Source organism: Phoenix dactylifera, chromosome 4, assembly GCF_051530095.1.
Source record: "Phoenix dactylifera cultivar Ajwa chromosome 4, Ajwa_hap1_PhDact_Kaust_v1.1, whole genome shotgun sequence".
Taxonomy (NCBI): domain Eukaryota; kingdom Viridiplantae; phylum Streptophyta; class Magnoliopsida; order Arecales; family Arecaceae; genus Phoenix; species Phoenix dactylifera.
This window is the reverse complement of record NC_143193.1, coordinates 52,776,377-52,792,885: the sequence shown is the minus strand read 5'-3', so window position 1 is coordinate 52,792,885 and position 16,509 is coordinate 52,776,377. Positions and strand designations below refer to the sequence as shown.

At 44.5% G+C, this 16,509-nt stretch overlaps 1 pseudogene; it reads left to right on the top strand.

Annotated features, from left to right (window-relative positions):
- The first annotated feature begins 343 nt into the window (after positions 1 to 343).
- On the top strand, positions 344 to 3,045 carry LOC103714319 (G-type lectin S-receptor-like serine/threonine-protein kinase LECRK1; annotated as a pseudogene).
- The last annotated feature ends 13,464 nt before the right edge of the window (positions 3,046 to 16,509 follow it).

The following is a 16,509-nucleotide window of genomic DNA, read 5'->3' as shown; positions in this document are numbered from 1 at the left end:
ACTAGAAGTTTCCTTCCCCTAACTTCTTTTGTTTCCCTTTTGGTTGGAAGAAGGATTGGAGAAGATTTAACCAGCGTCGACAAGGTAATGGAAGAAAGAACTAGGCTGCGAACTGTTAAATTGTAGTGCATGCATCAGAGAGATTTGTATCACGGTCGCAAACCGAACAAGCAAATCCAACCAAGGTCGGTTGTCTGCGCCAAATCAGACCAAATCTTCCGAACCGGAACCCCATCTCGCCATATGGCTTGGATTTTGGGCTTCTCATTCGCGTTCCTTGCTTTCATCAGCCGATGGCTTTCCGGTCTCCACCAACCGGCCTTGGCGGGACGGACATGGTGCTGGTTAGTGGTCATCGATGCGCACTTGCTTTCATCACACATCAGATTTGCTTGAAGAACGAGGCAGCGACGTTTTGCCCGTCCACAGTTGCGCAGCATAAAAAAAGCCAATGGCTCCTTTAACATTTCACACAGCGAAGAAGCTCCCATCTCCCAACTTCCTTTGATGGCTTCCTTGTTTCTCTCCCCACTACTAGCATTTCTAATCGTAGCTTCTCCTGCCATGGTAATTGGCCAGCCCAAACAGACCAATATCACCTTAGGTTCTTCGCTCCCTGCCTCCATTGATGCCTCGTGGCTCTCGCCTTCGGGCCGCTTCGCCTTCGGCTTCTACCCGAAAGCCCAAGGCTTCGCGGTCGGAGTATGGCTTGCAACCACTCCTGAGAGGACCGTCGTGTGGACAGCCAACCGCGACGATCCGCCGATCATGGATGGCTCCATTCGGCTAACCTTCGACGGCCGGCTAGTCTGGAGTGCTCCTGGCGGCCAGGAAAAGGTCATATCTCGGCCTACTGAGCCTGCAGCCATGGCTGCGATGCTGGATACCGGAAACTTCGTTCTCTACAATTCTCAGCAAGTGATCGTATAGTCTACTTTCATCTCTCCCACGGACACACTTCTACCAGGACAGAGCCTGCTGCCAGAAACTCAGCTCTTCTCGAGCAAATCGGAGACTGATCGATCGACAGGAAGGTATCGGCTCAACAATCAAAAGGATGGGAACCTTGTGTTGTATCCGGCGGACACATCGGACACCGCCGATGATGCCTACTGGGATACAGGCACCTTCCAGATCGGCTTCCTCCTTACGCTAAATTTGGACAGCAACGGTACCATGTACTTGGCCGGCGACAATGGTACTTTCACCAAGAGCTTGGCACAGGCCAAGAATTCTAGTTCTCGGAGCGGAGTTGATATCTATTACCGAGTGACCGTTGATCCAGACGGGATTCTCCGGCTTTACTCGCATGGCTTCGGAAGAAATGGCAGCTCAACAACAGTGGTGGAATGGGCAGCGTTGGACAACCAGTGTCTGGTCAGGGGTGTTTGCGGGATCAACAGCTACTGCATCCTCAAGAGCAATGGAGAGCCCAATTGCCTTTGTCCTCCTGGGTTCGAATTCGTCGACCCGAGCCGGATTTTACTCGGTTGCATGAGAAACTCCAGCATCGGAGATTGCTTAGAGAACTCGAGTGGAGCGAACACAGGTTTGACGATGGTCGCTCTGAGGAACACGACGTGGGTGGACAAGCCATACTCCATTTTGCCATCGACGACGAGCATCGACGACTGCGAGGCCGCATGTTTGGCCGACTGCTTCTGCGAGGCAGTGCTGTTTAAAGAGAGTGCCTGCACGAAACAGATGATTCCCCTCAGGTATGGGAGGACGGGGAGCAACGACACTCTGTTCATAAAGGTCGGAGCCATCAATCCTAACCAGCGGGTTGCAATCTATCAAAGGAACAGAAAGGTGCGCATCGATGTCTTGGTCATCAGCGTAGTTTTAGCTGCCAGTTCGGCCGTTGTCTTCGGCGTAGCTGGCTTTCTTTTCTGCAGGAATCGAAAATTAGGGAGATATACGAGAGCGTCGGAGTGCAACAACTCTGGATTCGATGACGAGACGCCGCTGAGATCCTATTCCTATGAGGAGTTAGAGAGAGCTACAGAGAGCTTCAGGGAAGAATTGGGCAGGGGAGCCTTTGGCACAGTGTTCAAAGGGGCACTGTCCAATGGAGAAAGGATCATCGCTGTGAAAAGGCTGGAGAAGTTGGTGGAGGATGGAGAGAGGGAATTCCAGAGAGAGGTGAGGGCCATTGGAAGAACGCACCACAGAAATCTGGTTCGCTTGCTTGGTTTTTGCAATGAAGGTTCCAACCGACTGCTGATTTATGAATACGTGAGCAACGGCTCGCTTGCGAACCTTCTTTTCAAAAGCGAGACATATCCAAGCTGGGAAGAGAGAGCGAGGGTTGCGTTGGATGTTGCAAGAGGTTTGCAGTATCTGCACGAAGAGCTCGAGGCCCCTATCATCCATTGCGACATAAAGCCTCAGAACATTCTCATGGACAGCTCCGGAACCGCGAAGATAGCTGACTTTGGATTGGCCAAGTTGCTGATGCCCGACCAAACAAGAACCTTCACAGGGGTCAGAGGGACGAGGGGTTACCTCGCACCAGAATGGTACAAGAACGCACCCATAACAGTGAAGGCTGATGTCTATAGCTATGGAATCGTGTTGTTTGAACTCATATGCTGCAAGAGGAACATGGAGCTGGAAGAGGCCGGGCATGACTGCACCCTTTCCGAATGGGTTTATGAATGCTTCATGGCTGGTGAGATGGATAATCTAAAGATCCATGGAGTCGTTGATGATGGAGAGTTAGAGAGAATGGTGAAGGTAGGTCTTTGGTGCGTTCAAAAGGAACCAGTCTTCCGGCCGAGTATGAAGAATGTGATATTGATGTTGGACGGCAATATGAAAGTGTCACTCCCTCCTCCACCACCTTCTTTTTCAGTGTGAAATGATCTGTTGTAGCAGTTTTTTTTTTTTTTTTTTTGATACTATCTGTTATAACAGTAGTCAGTCATTTTTTTAAAGATGATCTAGAATTTCGCAGAGCAGAGGTTTTTGAATATATGTAACTCTAATGTTGGAATACTGTTCTTCCTCATAATTTTGTCACTGTTATTATGATTTGTTGCAATGATGGCCGCAAAAATGTGTGACATTTTTGTCGCAGAACCTGGCACTCTAATGTGGAGGAGAGAAGCTTTGTGTGGGTAACAAACTAATGGGTCTTAGCATGTCACGCCCCGAACCCGAACTTAGGCCCGGGACGCGCCAGACGCCGCACACCCGCACGGCGGACCGCACGGGCGTGCAAGGCTGAATAATCAGACACTCAAGTCACAACATCAGATCACAATATCAATACTAAAAATCTATCATTTATGATAATCAAATCAATAATTCAATTTCAAATGTCTCAAATAAAGTTGGTAACATTTATTTACAAGATCAATTACTTATGACAAAATGAATCTAAATCTATCTATGTCCAATGTCATAAGTCCTCTCCTCCCGAATCCCCCATCAATCATCTCCTGCAATTATGTCAAAAACAGGTATGAGCTACAACAGCTCAGTAGGTAACAACATGCATAAAGTCACGATAACATGTATTAAAGCATATGCAATATAACTACAGGTCATGTGCACAAATAAATATGATGATCCGCAAACCAATCCGATACTCAAGTAATATATATATATATACCATCTTAGTCTATCATATCACGCATAACATAATCCACATATCTACCGCATGACTACAGCCACATCACCCAGTGGCATGGTCACACCGAAGTGTCAACACTCTGCTCCAAATGGAGCCCTGCACCGCAGTGCTGCACCCCAGGGTGCCCCAATCTCTGCTCCTCAGAGCATGCTCCGCAGAGCCAAAACACCCCATAGTGCCGGAACTAGCTCCTCATACAAGTCGACAGGGCCAACGTTTCCACCCCATTGGCGGGAATCCTAGACAATAGTCACGCGGTCTCCAAAATCACATCCACAAATTCCAACAATCAAACTTAATATAAACATAAGTTTTCAAAACCAATATATATGCATAATAGATTTTCAGATGATCGATTTACAGTCAAAAACATGCTTCTAAATGATAATACTGCCAAGAATATAAATATATCAATATGCTGGAAATAATCACACATATGCATAGTACATGTAAATCATACTTTAAGCAAGGTTACCTACCTGGGTTCGCTTAAAAATTCCTGCCACTGATATCACGAACCCCTGATTAAAACACAAACATTAATTATTTAATTAACTAAGAAACATAATTTAAACTATTCCCAATCCCTTAAATTTCTAAGTTCATGGATCTAAGAATGGGCCCCTAAGATCAAACATAGACCCTAAAATCAGGATCCTTTAAACCCAAGTCAATTGTGGCCCAAACAGATTAGGCCCAATTGAACCAAACCGGCTAACAGGTCCGAATCAGATTTCGGGCCCAACCCAAACCAGCCCACAGTTCCAATTTGGCCCGACTCAGCCCAACACAGACCCCCAACCCAACCCAGACCAGATCTGATCAGACCATAACAAAACCCATTCACTTAAACTCAGACCCAACCCAATTCAAGAAATGGGTGGAACCGGTTCACGGTCTGATCCACACTACCCAACTCAAGTTCAGGCTAAATCCCATGGTTCAATCGGATCAGGGTCTGTTTGTGTCTGGTTTGAGACCCAAACAGGCAACGGAAATCGAAGCAAGGTATACACCCAGGAAGAAGAAAGAAGAAAAGAAGAAGAAGAAGAAGAAGAGGGGGGGGGTGTGCCTGGTGGTTCCGGTCGGCCCTCGGCGGCCGACTGTGGCCCTCGACGGCGGCGCTCGGCCAGCCGCCGTCGGCTACCCCACCTTCACAGGCGGCACCGAACGGGAAGAAGAAGAGAAGAAGGAGAGAGAGAGGAAGAAAAGGGAGGAAAGAGAGGGACCGGGGCTGGGAAGCCCGGCCCCTTGTTCGCCCACCTCCGGCCGAACCCGTTTCGGCCGGATTGACCCCGGCCGGCCACCGTCGGCCGGCCGAATCCCATCAAAAAAAAACATTTCCAAAACAGGGGATGAAAACCGGTTGCCATCCCTCATTTCTCTCCCCCTTAGATCCATAAAAATAATGAATGGACTGTCTTTCTCACCTCCGGTCGTCGACGGGCGGATCCCCGGCAACGTTGGCGGCTCCGGTGGCGGCGGTGGCTCCGGCAAACCTCTCAAGAAAAGGGAAGAAGATGAGGGGAAAACTCAAAAATTTTTTAGAGGGATGGGAAGAGGGATGGGCTCGGACGAGGCTCTGAGAGGAGAGAAAAGGCGAGAGAGAGAGAGAGAGGGAGAGAGGGATAGAGAGGGAGAGGGAAGAGGGGGGCTTGCGGAGATCTCGCTGGCCGTTCGGCCGGCGTGGTCTTCGTGGGCAAACCACGATGACCCAACTGAAGTCGGCACTCCTTGCCGACTTCAGTTCGGGTCTTCACACTCTAACCAACTAAAAAGAAATTTCGTCCTCGAAATTAAAAACATACCTCAATCCGAGAACAAGGCTGGATACTTCTCTCTCATCTCCTCCTCCAGCTCCCAGGTGGCTTCTCTCTCACTGTGATTGCTCCACTGCACCTTTACATAAGGAATAGTGCGTCTTCTCAAGACTTGGTCCTTCCTATCCACTATACGGACAGGCTGCTCCACATATGAAAGATCGGCGCGAAGCTGCAAAGGTGCCACATCAATCACATGATTTGGATCAGCAATATACTTCCTCAGCATGGAGATATGAAATACAGAATGAACTCCCGATAGAGCAGGTGGAAGTGCCAGTCTATAAGCAACAGATCCAACTCTCTCGAGAATCTCGAAGGGTCCCACATATCTCGGACTGAGCTTGCCTCGAACTCCAAACCGCATGATCCCTTTAGAAGGGGATACTCTGAGGAACACATGATCTCCGACCTGAAATTCCAATTCCCGCCTCCTGATATCTGCATAGCTTTTCTGTCTGCTCGGAGCTGCTCGGAGTCGTTCTCTGATCAACTGAATCTTTTCCACTGTCTGCTGCACCATCTCTGGACCCAAGATCTTCCTCTCCCCCACATCATCCCAACAGATAGGCGATCTGCACTTCCTACCATATAGAGCCTCATAAGGAGCCATCTGTATGCTTGTCTGGTAGCTATTATTATAAGCAAACTCTACCAGTGACAAGTGATGATCCCAAGAGCCCCTCATATCAATAGAGCAAGCTCTCAGCATATCCTCTAGAATCTGGATGGTCCTCTCAGACTGTCCATCTGTCTGTGGATGAAAGGCTGTACTGAAGCTAAGGGTGGTCCCCAAAGCTCTGTGCAAGCTGCCCCAGAAATGTGCCACAAACCGAGAATCTCTGTCTGATACAATGGATACTGGAACTCCGTGCAGCCGTACTCTCTGCTCGATATATAATTTTGCCAGCTTCTCCAGTGTCATCCCAGTCTTGATTGCCAGAAAATGAGCTGTTTTGGTCAGTCTGTCTACGATCACCCAGACTGAATCATGACCTCTAAGGGTACGAGGTAGTCCTGATACGAAATCCATAGTGATATGCTCAAATTTCCACTCTGGAATCGGCAGAGGCTGTAGCATACCTGCTGGTCTCTGATGCTCAATCTTAACTTGCTGACAAGTTAAGCATTGAGATACATGCTGGGCAATCTCCCTCTTCATGTTATTCCACCAAAACACCGCTTTCAGATCCTTGTACATCTTGGTACTGCCTGGGTGCACTGTATATCCCGTACTGTGAGCTTCATCCATGATTTTCTTCTTCAGACCAGGATTATCTGGAACACAGATTCTGTTAATAAACCTCAAAGAGCCATCTTCATGTATACGGAAATCTGACTGTGTATCAGACTCGATATCCCTCCTGATCTTCTGGAGTCGAGGGTCATCAACTTGCGCTGCCTTAATTCTATCAATAAGTGTAGGCTGAACTCGCAAGTTTGCCAATTTCATAGTAGCCTCATGTAGATACACCTCTATCTCTGCTCTTCTCAGATCTTCCAGAATATCCTTCTGAGTAGTAATCAAGGCTGCAATATTTCCTGAAGATTTCCGGCTCAGTGCATCTGCTACTACATTTGCCTTTCCAGGGTGATAGTGGATAGTCAGATCATAATCTTTTAACAACTCCAACTACCTCCTCTGTCTCATGTTCAGCTCTTTTTGAGTAAAGAGATATTTCAGGCTTTTATGATCAGTATATACCTGACATGTCTCTCCATACAAATAGTGCCTCCATAACTTCAGAGCAAATACAACTGCTGCAAGCTCGAGATCATGTGTGGGATAGTTTTCATCATAAGGCTTGAGCTGTCTAGAGGCGTAGGCAATAACTTTTCCATTCTGCATCAGCACACAGCCCAAACCCTTCTTGGAGGCATCACTGTAAATAGTATAATCAACACCCGTGACTGGCAGAGTCAAAATAGGTGCTGACACTAGCCGGCGCTTCAATTCCTCGAAGCTCTTCTCACACTGATCCGACCACTCGAATTTCACTCCTTTGCGAGTGAGTCGAGTCAAGGGCCCAGCAATACTAGAGAAGCCTTCTACAAATCTTCTGTAATAGCCGGCTAATCCAAGGAAACTGCGGATCTCTGATACATTTGTCGGTCTGCTCCAGTCAACTACAGCTTCGATCTTCTTCGGGTCAACCATAATTCCTTCTTTAGATACCACATGTCCCAAGAACATCACCTGATCCAGCCAGAACTGACATTTCTTCAGTTTCCCATACAATTGATTCTGTCTCAAAATTTTCAAAACAATTTTCAAGTGTTGCTCATGCTCAGTATGACTCTTGGAATAAATTAAGATGTCATCAATAAACACAATTACAAATTTGTCCAAGAAAGGTTTAAATACCCTGTTCATCAGATCCATAAATGCAGCTGGAGCATTTGTCAACCCGAAAGGCATCACCAGATACTCATAATGGCCATATCTGGTGCGGAAGGCAGTCTTGGCTATATCAGACTCCTTTATCCTCAACTGATGATATCCAGATCGCAGATCAATCTTTGAAAACACCTGGGCACCCTGAAGCTGATCAAACAAGTCATCAATCCGGGGTAGGAGGTACCTGTTCTTGATAGTCACTTTGTTAATTTCCCGAAAATCAATGCATAGCCTCATACTGCCGTCCTTCTTCCTCACAAATAACACTGGTGCACCCCAAGGAGAGACACTGGGTCGAATGAAACCCAGATCCAATAGCTCCTGCAACTGTTCCTTCAGTTCTTTTAGTTCAGCCGGGGCCATTCTGTAAGGAGGTCTAGATATGGGTGCCGTACCAGGGTTTAGATCAATGGCAAATTCCACCTCTCTAACTGGTGGTAAACCAGAAAGCTCATCAGGAAAAACATCAGGGTATTCCCTGACCACGGGTATGTCTTCAATTTTCTGTTCCGACTGCTCAGAATCCATGACGGCTGTCATATACACAGAGCACCCCTTCCTGAGAGACCGAATACCCTGTAAGGCTGCCACTATCTGAGAGGAGACACACCCTCCATCACCCACAAAATAAAACTCTTCAATGTCAGGGATTCGGAAAGTCACCCGCTTCGAGAAGCAGTCAATGGTAGCGTGATATATAGCTAACCAATCCATACCCAGAATTAAATCAAATTCATGTAAGTCCATGACAATAAGGTCAGCTTTCAAGTCTCTACCCTCTACAATTACTGGGCAAGACTTGCATATCAGTGAGGTGATCATCTTACCCCCAGCTGGGGTACTCACACATAATTCCTTCTCCAAGGGTGAGCAAAATATATCATGCTTATGCACATATGTAGATGAAATAAAAGAGTGTGTGGCCCCTGAGTCGAATAGTGCATATGCATAAGTAGAATGTACTAATAAGGTACCTGTCACTGCCGTGTTGGATGCCTGAGCATCCTGCTGTGTCAGTGCATATACCCGTCCCTGGGTGCGAGACCCTCCTCCTGTCTGCTGTCTGGGAGCGGCTGGCTGAGAAATCTGTGCTGGATCAGGGGGAATCTGCCGCTGAGGAGCCCTAGCGCTCGGTGGCCTCTGCACAAATCCGGCCCGGGGACAACTAGAAATCCTGTGGCCCGGCTGACCACACCCATAACAGACAATAGTCCTAGACTGGGTCTGAGGACACTGAGCCATCTTGTGACCCTGTTGGCCACATCTGTAACATGCTCCAACCCTGGGCAGTCTCCGGGGACAATCAATGGCCTTGTGTCCAATCTGACTGCAAAAATAACAGGTTCCTGATATCTCCCGGTGCTCTGGTGCAGTCCTCCCAGGTGGAGCTCGCTGTCCTGCTCCGTGACGGATCTGCACGGGTCGGCGTACATGCCGCTCATTATCCGAATCAGAACCTCTGGCCCTCTTCAGCTTCCCTTTATGTGCTTCCTGCGTCTCTTTCCAGATAATCTCCATATTCTTCGCTCTGTCTACAAGATCATCATAGTCGGTCCAATGGACAGCAGCCAAGCCTCGACGCAGGTGGGGTCTCAATCCCTCCTCAAATCTACTCATCCTGGCTACGGGGTCCTGGACGAGGGAGGGCGCAAAACGAGACAGTCTATCGAACTCTGCCTCGTAATCCTCAACTGACATACTCCCCTGAGAGAGACTCAGGAACTCTCTCTCCAACTCTCTGACACGGCTGGACGGAAAATATTTGGAATAAAAAGCCGTCCGAAATCCAGCCCAAGTCACAGTCCCGATATCCTGTATCATGGTCCGCTCCACTGACTCCCACCAGTGGTGTGCCCGGTCCTGGAGCATATAAGTAGCATATCTGACTCTCTCATCCTCGATGCATCCCATGGCCCTGAAGGCCTTCTCCATCTCGTCAAGCCAGTGTTCGGCCTCCTGGGGATCTGTGGTTCCCTTGAAGGCCGGAGGAGCCAACTTCCGGAATTCTGCAATGCTCCTCCCCTGATCCGACGAGCTAGCAGAGGGATGCTGTGGCTGTGGGTCCCTCTGCTGTCTGACCAGCCCAATCACCTCCCTGACCAGTTCCAATACTGAGGTCGATCCTCCCGCCTGATCCTGTTCTGGTCGGTCTAAAACTGTCGGAGCAATCTCCTCTTCCTGAACTCGCTCAGCTGGGCGAGGAGTCGCCGGATCATCTCCCATCGTCTCAATCAGACGACGAGGTGGTACACGAGCACGGCGGGGCGGCATCCTGATACAGACATAATACCACAAGTTAGGGTTAAGTCAAAAATCATCCTATGAGTTTACTACCCCACTCTCATTTCCTCACATGTGTCCCTATGCTCCTAGGGTTTTCATTAGTTATTGTTCTTTTGTTCTGATGTCCCTAGTGATCGTTAACCTAAGCTCTGATACCACTAAATCTGTCACGCCCCGAACCCGAACTTAGGCCCGGGACGCGCCAGACGCCGCACACCCGCACGGCGGACCGCACGGGCGTGCAAGGCTGAATAATCAGACACTCAAGTCACAACATCAGATCACAATATCAATACTAAAAATCTATCATTTATGATAATCAAATCAATAATTCAATTTCAAATGTCTCAAATAAAGTTGGTAACATTTATTTACAAGATCAATTACTTATGACAAAATGAATCTAAATCTATCTATGTCCAATGTCATAAGTCCTCTCCTCCCGAATCCCCCATCAATCATCTCCTGCAATTATGTCAAAAACAGGTATGAGCTACAACAGCTCAGTAGGTAACAACATGCATAAAGTCACGATAACATGTATTAAAGCATATGCAATATAACTACAGGTCATGTGCACAAATAAATATGATGATCCACAAACCAATCCGATACTCAAGTAATATATATATATATACCATCTTAGTCTATCATATCACGCATAACATAATCCACATATCTACCGCATGACTACGGCCACATCACCCAGTGGCATGGTCACACCGAAGTGTCAACACTCTGCTCCAAATGGAGCCCTGCACCGCAGTGCTGCACCCCAGGGTGCCCCAATCTCTGCTCCTCAGAGCATGCTCCGCAGAGCCAAAACACCCCATAGTGCCGGAACTAGCTCCTCATACAAGTCGACAGGGCCAACGTTTCCACCCCATTGGCGGGAATCCTAGACAATAGTCACGCGGTCTCCAAAATCACATCTACAAATTCCAACAATCAAACTTAATATAAACATAAGTTTTCAAAACCAATATATATGCATAATAGATTTTCAGATGATCGATTTACAGTCAAAAACATGCTTCTAAATGATAATACTGCCAAGAATATAAACATATCAATATGCTGGAAATAATCACACATATGCATAGTACATGTAAATCATACTTTAAGCAAGGTTACCTACCTGGGTTCGCTTAAAAATCCCTGCCACTGATATCACGAACCCCTGATTAAAACACAAACATTAATTATTTAATTAACTAAGAAACATAATTTAAACTATTCCCAATTCCTTAAATTTCTAAGTTCATGGATCTAAGAATGGGCCCCTAAGATCAAACATAGACCCTAAAATCAGGATCCTTTAAACCCAAGTCAATTGTGGCCCAAACAGATTAGGCCCAATTGAACCAAACCGGCTAACAGGTCCGAATCAGATTTCGGGCCCAACCCAAACCAGCCCACAGTTCCAATTTGGCCCGACTCAGCCCAACACAGACCCCCAACCCAACCCAGACCAGATCTGATCAGACCATAACAAAACCCATTCACTTAAACTCAGACCCAACCCAATTCAAGAAATGGGTGGAACCGGTTCACGGTCTGATCCACACTACCCAACTCAAGTTCAGGCTAAATCCCATGGTTCAATCGGATCAGGGTCTGTTTGTGTCTGGTTTGAGACCCAAACAGGCAACGGAAATCGAAGCAAGGTATACACCCAGGAAGAAGAAAGAAGAAAAGAAGAAGAAGAAGAAGAAGAAGAAGAGGGGGGGGGGTGTGCCTGGTGGTTCCGGTCGGCCCTCGGCGGCCGACTGTGGCCCTCGACGGCGGCGCTCGGCCAGCCGCCGTCGGCTACCCCACCTTCACAGGCGGCACCGAACGGGAAGAAGAAGAGAAGAAGGAGAGAGAGAGGAAGAAAAGGGAGGAAAGAGAGGGACCGGGGCTGGGAAGCCCGGCCCCTTGTTCGCCCACCTCCGGCCGAACCCGTTTCGGCCGGATTGACCCCGGCCGGCCACCGTCGGCCGGTCGAATCCCATCAAAAAAAAACATTTCCAAAACAGGGGATGAAAACCGGTTGCCATCCCTCATTTCTCTCCCCCTTAGATCCATAAAAATAATGAATGGACTGTCTTTCTCACCTCCGGTCGTCGACGGGCGGATCCCCGGCGACGTTGGCGGCTCCGGTGGCGGCGGTGGCTCCGGCAAACCTCTCAAGAAAAGGGAAGAAGATGAGGGGAAAACTCAAAAAATTTTTTAGAGGGATGGGAAGAGGGATGGGCTCGGACGAGGCTCTCAGAGGAGAGAAAAGGCGAGAGAGAGAGAGAGAGAGGGAGAGAGGGATAGAGAGGGAGAGGGAAGAGGGGGGCTTGCGGAGATCTCGCTGGCCGTTCGGCCGGCGTGGTCTTCATGTGCAAACCACGATGACCCAACTGAAGTCGGCACTCCTTGCCGACTTCAGTTCGGGTCTTCACATAGCATTCAGGTGTTACCTAGGTTCCATGCTTGAAAAGTTGAAATCTACTTATCTTTTCATCTTTGAAAGGTAAAAGGTGCTGATTGTCACGTAGAGCAGATATTTCATCAGAGAGACCCATTCGAAACTATGCAAATCCTCAAAACTTATCAAATCCAACAGAGAGAAGAAAGACATCTCAAATTTTGGCAGTCAGTACAGATCTTGGACCTCAATAAACCCCTGAGATCATAAGTAACAGAAGGAGAATCAAAAGAACGAGATATCCCCTGTAACGTCAGATGTTTGATTTGTCACCGGGAAACGGCTCGTGCTGATGAGCGAGGATAAAATGCCATTTTATTAAATTAGAAACAATGGCCAGAAAATTTCTCAGAGTTAGAAGAAAAACCATTGGCTGTCATGGTAACAAATCCGGCATTCAAGAATATTGTGGTCATAGTTAAAGATTCAAAAATCAGTAAAATTTGTAATAACTTGCAAGAAGTTTAGGAAGGATTTAGATGGACTGACATAACTAAAGAATGTAAACATATTGAAATATTTATATATTTTTTCAGTGGAAAGAAACATTAAAAAGTAAGAACAATAACAAATAGCAAAACTGAACCCAAGGTTACCTTCATGGGTTATTATCAATTCATAATTTTTAATCCTTAAACGGGATATATATATATATATATATATATATATATATATATATATATATATATATATATATATATATATATATATATATATATATATAAAGAGTTAAAATATATCTAATAATAATTCTAATTTGATTTTCCCTCTTTAAAAGAGCTAAAACATGCGAGACATCCATAAAAGAAGGAATTCTGTCAATGCGGGAGGCCTACTCATGCTAGCTTCCGAACCAACAGGTGAAAGAATATGATTTGGCAAGAAAAAAGTTGATCCAAATAAGTATTTTCATATATTTTTATAATTTAAATCTTAGTTGAATTATCTCAAGTGCACAATTTCTAGCTAGTTCTTGAGAATGTCTTGAATCAGTCATGAACAATTATTAAACAGATAATAAAATCTGTGAATGAATCATGAATACTTGAATAGCTGTTGATTAGTTTGTCTACCATGAAAAATTTGGAGAATCATCAGCATAGTGCGGAAATCGTCAACAACTATATAATTTTTAGCAGTCAGAGAAATTATTACTATTGAATGGCAAAAGCCCTTCTCTCATCGAAGCGAAGCCGGTTTAACATAAAAAGCTAAGTGGAGAAGGTATTGGGCCATTTCGGATAGGCCTAGGGCTTCTGCTCCGGGCTTTGGCCCTCTATGGTTCAAAATATAAATGGATCTGAAATTAACAATAAAGAAATGGAGAATATTTGGGCACCAAATTTTAAGAAGCTCAAGCTTGCTTTGCAAAACATTGTTACAATGAAGGTCCTGCAGGGCTGAAGCAAACTGAAAGTGCAGAAGAATTGAAAGAGAAAGAAGAGAAGATTTTGGAGAAAAAATAGAAAATTTGTGGGAATGAGAATAGTGGTCACTTACCAACTGTTGCATTGTATTGCATTGATAGATTGAAAGTTTGACCCAATCAATTTGGGTTTAAATTACAAAATTCAAATTTAAATTTAAAATACAACAAAAATGGTAACTTTGTATATCCCAAGATTGAAGGAAGACAATTCCATTGTTGTTGTTTAAAATTGAAATTCAAATATGAAATACACCAGAAATGGTAATCATCTTGCATATCTCATGATTACCTGAATCAAATCTGCTATTAATGGCTGATATTTGAAATTCAAATTCAAAATTTAAAATATACCAAAAATGGTAATTATGTTGGCATATCTTGTAATTGTAACTCGCATGAATCAAAACTGCTATTAGAAAGTAAGAGGCTTAATGCGCTGAAATCTGTTGTTTCAGCTAGTTAGTATGGCTTATTAACAACATTACTTTTGAGTGAATCAGCTATCAGGAACTGCTTTTTTTTCAAGCTTGCATTGGAAAGTGAAGATTGGCCAACCAAGTTGTTGTTTTCGTTGACTACCGAGCAGCTGGGGTCCAGAGTCTATAAATGGTCTCACCCTAAATGATGAATGAATAGTTGTTATACTAGGCAGGGAATTTCGTGCTCCAAAACAAGCACTACGCACCCTCTGTGACCCCATCTATGTTTTACAATTCAGCACTCTTTGATTTCCTTATGACTATTGTATAATCCATCTTTAACAACTCACGATCTCACCTAAAAAATGAACTAAAAGATATTATTTAGATTTGATGCGCACTGTATAAATACCTAAGTCTGCTCGATGCTTGATCGATGTGCGACTAAACAAATGTCTGCATGCATCTTTATGTACTCTCTCCGTTTAATCTTTTTTGAAGTTTTCACCGGGCCAAAGCTCCAAATTCATACAAATTCATTTACAAATACTATAAATCTAATCATAAAAATTATGCTTGGTTTGTGATCAGTTCTAATAAACTCATGCTGCGGTATCTCAACGAACAAAACAGGAGAAAAAAAAAAACCAGCAAATGGATGCACCTGAAAAATTAAAATGGTACGGACTCACCCCCTTGAAGATAAAGAATCGAGTCGGGGCTCGTACGCTCCACCTCATGAAATATGTAGCAGACAATTATTTTTTAAAAAAAAGAAGTAATGACTATTATAAATCCATCATATTTGGATGGATGGCCACTTAGTTTTCACCTCCTAATTTTCCCACCTCTTGAATTTTCCACCTTTTGTAACTCCTAGATATGCCCCTTATCTCTTAGGAATGTCTACATTCATCCACCTTTTTACCTTCTCTTGTCCTTTGGATGTCTTGTCATTATAACTATTATATCTTCATCTTCTCATTATAATCCTAGGTCTATTAAAGGGTAGCTCGAGAAGGATGAAATGTATACAAATAAAAAGAAAAAGAAAAGCACAAGAAAGAAATGAAAAATGCTATCAGTTCCTAAAGAACTGATTTTTTACAATTTTTGTTTTTTTATCTATTTTATTGTCTCCAATCACTTTACTTTCTATTTTATAACATCGGCTTTATCAAAAGTCAGTCGCCCCCATGAAGACCAAGATATGCGAGGAAGCAGAAAGAAAATTGGCAAAGATTCGAGAGTGTCAAGCTTACCATGTTAGAGTATTGTATGCTGGGATGACAATCGTTTTGAAGTCTACAATTGGCCTTCCATTCGATGATCAATTTCTATTCTTTAATCTGCAGTCCTACTTTCTATAACAGGAAGAATTGTTGATGCAAACAACCATGGGAGAAGCGTTTCCAACACGTAAGCAAGCTGACTGCAATGTGAAGCTTTTCCAACGCGCAAGGCGATACACTTGACCTGTATTATAATGACGACAAGAGGCTAAAAGCTAATACCTTTCATGGTATCCTAAAATAAATTTGACAAATAGAAGTATTATAAAAAAATTAAAATTTAAAAATATTTTAAAAAAATAAAATTTTTTAGAAGGTAAATTGCGACTTCTACATCAACTCTCTACCATCTCCGCTTGATTCTTTACAAATTAGAAGATAACATACAGTCAAAGTCTTTTCCGAAAAGAAAAATTTCAGTTTAACCAGCTCATTTTGAGGCCAAAACGATGGAATTTTAGACTGATTTAACTCCTTTAGAGTGTTGGGTTAAGGTTGTAGATCTCAAAAAGCTATCCAATTTCTAAAAAAAAAATCATCTCAATCAGATATCATATAACCAAGTTATAGCCTTTGATAGTTTATCATACGATTCGGCTATCTAATGTGGCAGATCTCACTCCTTAACCCTATTCAACTCTACTCGTAGTAGCCAAAATGCTCGTAGTGAAGCATTTATATTATCTCTGCTTGCAGATATAGGTCAATATACATACTCAACAAGAGTTCTAATATATCTATGATAATTCTAATTTGATTTCCCTCTTTAAAAG